Source organism: Taudactylus pleione, unplaced genomic scaffold (genome assembly GCF_031769625.1).
Source record: "Taudactylus pleione unplaced genomic scaffold, aTauple2 ptg000238l, whole genome shotgun sequence".
NCBI lineage: Eukaryota > Metazoa > Chordata > Amphibia > Anura > Myobatrachidae > Taudactylus > Taudactylus pleione.
The window spans coordinates 2353408-2361527 of NW_028284640.1; positions in this window are offsets into that span (position 1 = coordinate 2353408).

The window sequence follows — 8120 nt, forward strand, 5'->3', positions numbered from 1 at the left end:
TAGCCATCGGATGCAGCATTCTGATGCCCATCCAATGGCTGGCTGGAGGGGGAGCACACTCTGCATAGCAAAGCAGCAGGAGAATAGAAGCTGTGCGCATGCGCACAGTATCTATTCTCAGTGTAGATGGGAGCCCGGGGGCAGCCCAGCATCTCGGAGATTGCTGGGCACGCCCCCACAATGATGTGGATGGGGAGAGCCACGAGGCTCCACCCCAACAAAATAGGCCCTGCCCCCTTTTCTCCCCGCAAGTATAACCATTGCCATGGTTGTACTATTTAATGGTTGCGATGTGATGGCTAATTGCCATCGCATCACTGGATTTGATGTCGGAAGCCCGACAACCATTCGATGCCGGACTTCCGATGTCCATCCCTACTCAGTGACCCCTGCAGCTGCTTTTTCCTATGTGTGACTGGCAGTTCCAGGGAGATGTTAAAGCTAGTGTCCAGTGCACATGTGCATCATACACCATTTTATATATATATATATATGTTTAATGAAAGCCTAACCTTTGCCAATTCACAATACCTTTATTTAATCACACCACCAGTATTGTAGTTGGAAACAGGGGCGCAGAGAGGGGAGGGGTACTAATTACCCGGGCCCGGGCTTGCTGGAGAGCCTGGCACTGTCCCCTCTCCCTCTTACTTCACAGCAGCACAGCACACCCAGCAGTCTCCTATGTCTGTGGAGGGGAGTAACCACACTGATTCCACCCCCCCCGGGCTGAGGGGCACACACCTCCACTCCTCACCAGCGTGCAGAGTGGCCATGCCACCCGCAATTAGGCCACGCACCTTCCTCTGGGCCAGGCAAGGCTCTCTACGCCCCTAGTTGGAAAAATAGAAACAGTTAACACACCTGATTAAGAAACTGGATTAATAGTTTTTGTTTCAATGCTCCATAGTTGTTGCAACAATTCATGGAATTTATTCCTATGCTTAATAGACACTACTATACTTTCATTGTATGAGCTAAAGGAACTGTAACCTCAAACATTGTTTTAATTGTGACTTACGGCGTAATGGAATGTATACACTAGGGAGCATATCGCATTAGCCGCGGGGTTAACACCACGGCTTATTGACAGCCCGGATGTATTCATTTAGGTCCTGCATCCCCGTGTACTGCATTAAATGCAGCCTCTGGAGTATTTTACACAGAATCTGGGGTTTACCACATGGGAAAAATGATGAATAATGGAATAGTTCCAGCCATGAAGCCCAAAGCTTTACCGCACGATGTAAACCCTTTGCCTAATTGAATATACCCTTATAGATCTGATGTGAATGACTGAAATATTCTCTGTAAAGTGCTAAGTAATATGTATGTGCTATATACAGTAAATGACGGAATGGGAACGGGATCCCAGCGGTCAGAATAGCGACAGCAGCATCCGACAGTCAGAATCCAGATGCCCAAAGGTAAGTACTCTAACCCCTAACCCTCCCCATAACCCTAACCAACCTTTCCCACAGCCTATCCCTCCCCTCCTGCAGCCTCCCTCTAGTGCCCAGGGGCGCTGAGAGGAAGGGGGAGCGGGAACAGATTACCTGCCGGGCCTGGGCTTCCTGAGGGGCCCAGCAGGGGCCCAGGTCCGGCGCCGCCCCCCCCCCCCTCACAGCAGCCCAGCACACAGTGTGTGCTGAGCTGCAGTGGGAGATTGCTCGTGGAAGTCTCCTATGCCTGTGGGGGGAGCGAATACACTGATCGTGCCCCCCTGGCATGGCCACACCTCCCACAATTAGGCCATGCCCCCTGTTACCAGGGCCCGCCGCTGCTCTTGGCAGGTCTGCTATTGCCCAACCCTAACCCTCCCCCTAGTCCATAATCCTAACCTTCCCTCTAGTGCCTAACCCTCCCCCTAGTGCCTAACCCTAACCCTCCCCCTAGTGCCTAACCCTCCCCCTAGTGCCTAACCCTAGCCCCTACCCTAACCCCAAACCTAGTACTTACCGTTGGGATGTCAGCGGTTGGGATTCTGGAGCCAACTGCTGTGGGGATTCTGACCGCTGGCAACCTGACCGGGGATATATGCAGCTGGAGATAGGAGACAGTAGACAGGGTTACAGGAGGATTAGCATAGACTGGAACAGACAGCAGGGATCAGAGCAGGCCAGGCTGGAGAGGAGTCGTCAGTGCAGGCCGGGACGGACACAGGCACAGCAGTCACCGCAGGCGACACTCAGCACATGCACTCCTATGCATGATATGAACACCACAATACTTTAGGCACGAATCTCCGCCGGAGATGATGAGGATCTGCTTCCTCCCTCTCTGCAAAATCCGGTAGCCAGGCAGCAAAATCTGGTAGCCATGGTGACCTGGCCCGCCCCGGGATTTGTCGAGTCCTGCTGTACATCATACACTGCCCTCTATGATGTCACACCTATCTTTTACCACCTATTGTACTCTGAGTGCATTATCACATAAGAATACTGACAGCAGAGCTCTGGTAAAAGATAAGGGAATTACTGGCATTAGATAGTACACAGCACCTATTCTGAAGCTCTGCCAGCAGTCTCATCATAGAAGTAAGATAAAGAAGATTAAATACTGTGACAAGAATATTTTTATACATTTGGTGCAATGTTTACAACTACAAAAGGAAATATGGAATTAGGGCCCTCATTCAGAGCCGTACGCTAACAGCAGTACGCTCGTTGCGTTCCGATGTTGACTAACCGCGCCTGCGTCGGTGTAACACTGCGCATGTGCGTACGGCAGATTGCGAGCTTATTTTGCCTCGTTCGTAAAAAAGCGTACAGGAAGTGACATGTCCAATGTGATTAACAGAACAGGGCGTTTTTGGGTGTTGACGGGGGTGGAGATGGAAAAACGCAGGCGTGTCGAGGCGTTTTTGGGGCGTACATACATTAGCAGATGCGAGCGTAAAATGTGTTCGGATCGACTCATACGTCACTGGATGATCCTCTTTCCCTTCAAAATGCTCGCACAGCTTAGGGTCTGGATTACTCGACCACATTGGCGATGGCCTTCTCCTCCATCCCTGCACTCCACGATGTTGCAGCGATTAATCGCGGGTGGTCAGAACAGCAATTAGTGTTGGATTGAAAACCGGCTTGGTATGTGTTTTGAAAGCAGTTTTTTGGGTTAGCACAAAAGCGTACGCAGGTGGAAATCATAGCTGCTAATGTCAGGATTACACAATTTGCGTACATTTGTGGGGGTTTCTTTTGGGCTCAATTTGTTGGTTAGGGCCTATTGTAACAATAATGTCATCATGTTTTTTTTGTTTTTACCTTTGTCTTTTGGCCTGTTGAATTTGCATCGTTATGTTAAAGTTTAAACGTTCCTTAAAGAGCCCTTTTTTTTTTCATGTAAAATGTGGTTTTTGCCTTTTGGCCCAGGACTAAATGTAACCCATTTTGACAATAATGTGAGAATACAATGTCAGACTTTTTTAAAATTTTTATTGCTCAAACAAAAACTAAAATAAATAACCGATTTTTGAAAAAGTTTTTTTGCAGGGTTCATTCCCAAAGTTACAATAATTGGGCCAACATAAAAGATTTATGAAATGTAGAACACAAAATTAAAAACAATTCACAAGAAAGGAGAGGGAAGTTTTGACCAGAAAGGAATATGAGCCAAGCACAGAAGGAGTGTGGGAAAAGTCGCCATTGCTGTCACCGTTTTTTCACCCGTTTGGCTGGGGGAGGGAGGGCGCCAGACCGGGTCCGGGATGTCATCGGGCTGGCCTGTCCAGAGGCAGATGTTGTGGCCTCTGGACTAGGCACAGGGCTAGGCACATTTGGAGGATTGGCTGATGTTGTGCCAGAGGTGGAGGATCCTGATGTTCCGGCAGGAAGGGAGGTCGGCTCCACCATGTGCTGGCGAACGAGCTGCTCCAGGGCATTGGCGATGCGGATGTTGGCCCTGGTATTTTCCGCCAGGGCCTGACCAATGGTCACGTTGGCCGCAGCATTTTGCTCCAGGGCCTCAGCCACCCGTATCAGACTGGCGTCCATCCTCTGCAGAATCTCCGTATGGAAATCCGATTTGAAATTGAGTTCTGTGAGGAGGGCCACTGCCTGCGAGGGGGATTGCCCTGGACTGGCTTCTGCAGGGTCCTCAGCCAGATGTACTGGTTCCTCCCCTGCAGAGCCAGCAGAAATTCTGCGGCCAAGGCTCCCCTCTGGAGCAGACTCATCCGCCTGTGTCTCTGTTTGGAAAAATGAGAAAAGACTCACATTAGAATCTACATATTGGCACAATAACATTTCAGAGTTGGTGACATCACAAGATTTACCTGGGACAACATGAGGAGCCGCAAAGTCTGGCATGTCCGTATCCATGTTGGACACGCCAAACACCTCCACAGGCTGCACACACCCCTGTGCCAGCTCTTCTAAATCCGTCAACTCCAATGACACAGGGGTGGGACCCCCACCTGTCCCCCTTGCATGCCTAACCCTGTCCGCCAGTTTTTGCTTTAGGCGATATTTGAAGTCGCCCCATCTGTGGGATAAAATTGGAACCATTATCCTTTTGTTTAAAATGGGGTTTGTTTATAGGGGGGGCAAGTGTTTACTTACCGCCGTTTGACATCCCGGGCTAGACGGACATAATCACCCACCCTATTGACAGCAACGGCTACCTCTTCCCACATTCTCCACTTCTGGCTTGTACTCATATTCCTGTCTGCCTGTGGCAGGATGTCCACACACTTCTGAATCAAAACCTCCATCTTCTTTCTTGTGAAATGTGGCTGCCTTTTCTTTTTGGCAGCTTTGCCCGGAATACTGGGCCCAGCAGCCTCTTCCATGTCATCCTCCTCACCTATTTGTGTAAATATGCAGATTTCTCAACTTCACAACTTGCCCAATATTATGTTTCAAATTAATCATTGAGACAAAATGCATGAAAGACTTACCGCCTGACTGTTGTCCATTGTTTCCCTGGTCTGTAGCCATGTCTGAGCTCCAAACAAGAAATACACCAGAATTTAAATGTTGTTTCGTGACGTATTTATTAGAGATGAGCACAGAATCCGAACCGCTCCGAACATTGGGGATCCGAGTCCACCCGAACCCTGTTCGGGGTGTTCACCGCCTGACTCGGATCCCCGTTCGGGGCCGAACGGCGGCCGCCTGATGTCGGATTCTCACTAGAGAATCCGACATCAGGGCTCCTATTGTGTAGGGCAGTGCACTGTGATAGCGCTCTGTCCTACACAGACACAAACACACAGCCGCCAGCGGCAGCTGTGTGTTTGTCACAGCAGCCAATGAGAGTCACACAGACTCTCATTGGCTGCTGTACGGAGGGAGCCGGCTGGAGCTCACACATGAGCTCCGTCTTCCGGCTCCCTCCGCAGCGTGTGACAGCAGAGCGGACGGCGCAGGAGCGGGGAATCAGGTAAGTTTTTTTTTTTTTTTTTTTTATACTTGTCAAAGGTCCGGGGGCGCTACTGGGGGGGTCTGCTACTGGGGGGGCCTGCTACTGGGGGGGGCTTTACTACTGGGGGGGTCTGCTACTGGGGGGTCTATACTACTGGGGGGGTCTGCTACTGGGGGTCCATACTATTGAGGGGCCTGCTACTGGGGGGGGGCTATACTACTGGGGGGGGGTCTGCTACTGGGGGGGGTCTGCTACTGGGCGTCCATACTACTGAGGAGCCTGCTACTGGGGGGCTATACTACTGGGGGGGTTTGCTACTGGGGGGGTTTGCTACTGGGGGGGCCATACTACTGAGGGGCCTGCTACTGGGGGGGCCATACTACTGGGGGGGGCTTACTACTACTGGGGGGGGCATACTACTGGGGGGGCTTACTACTACTGGGGGGCCATACTACAGGGGGGGCCATACTACAGGGGGGCTACTACTGGGGCAGCCTACTACTGAGGGGGGCCTGCTACTGGGGGCAGCCTACTACTGGGGGGGCATACTACTGGGGGGCCATACTACTGGGGGGCCATACTACTGGGGGGCCATACTACTGGGGGGGCTGCTAATGGGGGGCATACTACTGGGGGGGCCTGCTAAAGGGGGGCATACTACTGGGTGGCATGCTAATGGGGGGCATACTACTGGGGGGGCCTGCTAATGGGGGGCATACTACTGGGGGGCATTCTACTGGGGGCACTGCATAGGGGACCCTACTACTAAGGGGACTGCATAGGGGGCACCACTGCTGGGGGCATTGTGTAAAGAACACCGCTACTGTGGGCATTGTATAAAAGGGTCACTACTGTGGGCATTGTGTAAAAGGGGCACTACTGTGTGTCGTAACATAAATAAGAGACACTACTTTATGGTGTAATGTGAATCAGGCCCTACGTGCGGTGTAATGTGAATAAGATTGTGCACTGTGACTCCTTGGGCCGTAGCCCACTATGTAAACAAGTACTGTGACTCTGCTGGCCGTACCCCACTGGGTGGGTGCACTACTTTTCATTTCTGCCACTGCTGTGTGGCAATGTGTCATAGATGTACTTTATACTGTGGTGTCTGTGTCGTTGTGCCGCTGCTCTGTCGCTTAGGAACCAGTCAGCTTACTGCAACCTTTGGCCAATAATGTTGAAAACAATATTATGAGCTGTGATATGGTCTAAATTGACTGGAATTTAATGTTATTGAGGTTAATAATACTCTACGAAGAAAAAAAATACCAATTTATGTGATTTTAGCTTTTTTTGTCAATTTTTGTAAAAAAATCCAAATCCAAATCCAAAGCCAGTCACCGCAGTTTGGCAAATCCAAATCCAAAGCCGGACGACGAATTAGAACCAAATCCAAATCCGGCAAAAATGGTCCGGCGCACATCCCTAGTATTTATACATGCGTCCTTATTTTGCGGCCGCATCATTGATTGTGCGTTCCTATGATCCCTCCTTCATTTTTGCGGGAAACTAAACACTATTTATGGCTTGGTGTGTCTCGAGTCGAGGTGGCGTTTTTGGACTGTTGGAGGTTACCTTGGTTGGAGTTTCTTGTTTGCGGATTTAGGAGTTGGCGTTGTTTGGAGTTTATTTTGTTTGCTAGAGTTGCGTTTTTATTTTCCGGTCGCTTTTTTTTGGGATATTTTTTTGGACTCGTTTCTTAATTTGGTAAGTTTTGTGAAGTCTAACTTTGGTTCAATTGGTGTCTCCTTCTGTTTGTTATTTTTCTAAATTTTTTTTCCCCTAATTTCATCTCTTTTAGGTTTGTTTTTCTTTCGGCCCCAAAGACTTTTTGATTGGGAATCTTATATATTAGCTCTTGGTAAGTCCATTTTTGTACTTGTATTTGCGAACTAATTTGCGCATTTTTCTCTGTTTGTATAGTGACTTGTATTTGCGAACTAATTAGCGCATTTTTCTCTGTTTGTATAGTGACTTGTTTTGGCGAACTAATTAGCGCATTTTTAAATGCTTATTCATCCTGTAAAATTGTTTGTGTTTTCCCTTTAGCATTTTTGGCTTACATTTGACCCCAATTTGACGTACTGTGTGCAATGTCGTTTTGCTCGTTGTCCAAATGTGTGTTTCGCCTATTTTATGTTTTGTCTTGCACCAAATTTAGAAACATAAATGCACAGACTAAACATAATTATTTTAATATTGGGAATATTTTCAGTTTGGACGTATCATGACAATACCCCGGCATGTAAGCAGCAATGGATGGTATCATCAAGCTAAGTTGTTTTAATTTTCTTTTGGGGTGGGTAAAAAGCCTTACATTCAAATCTTGCCATTTCAGGTTGATCTGGGGCGGATTGTTCTGGCCATGCTCCCGGAAGCCGACCAACCTCAATCTCGTCCCAGGCATAGGCATCGTAGGCGTGCAAGGCCCCAGATATTTCGAACACGTGTCACCCTTTTTGGAATGCCCGATGATGAGGTTTTAAGACGCTACCGTCTTCCTCCCAAAATCATCATAGACACTCTCTCATTAATAGAGAGTGATCTTGAGTGACAAATTGACAGTCCAACAGCAATACCACCACTTACGCAATTTATGGCGGTGTTACATTTCTGTGCCTCAGGATCGTTTCAAACAACGGTGAGAATAGTGGCGGGCATCTCACAATCCTCCTTTTCCAGGATCCTGACGGCAGTGATGGAGGCACTTTTCAAGCACCTCCATCATTTTATTAAAATGCCTTTGGATA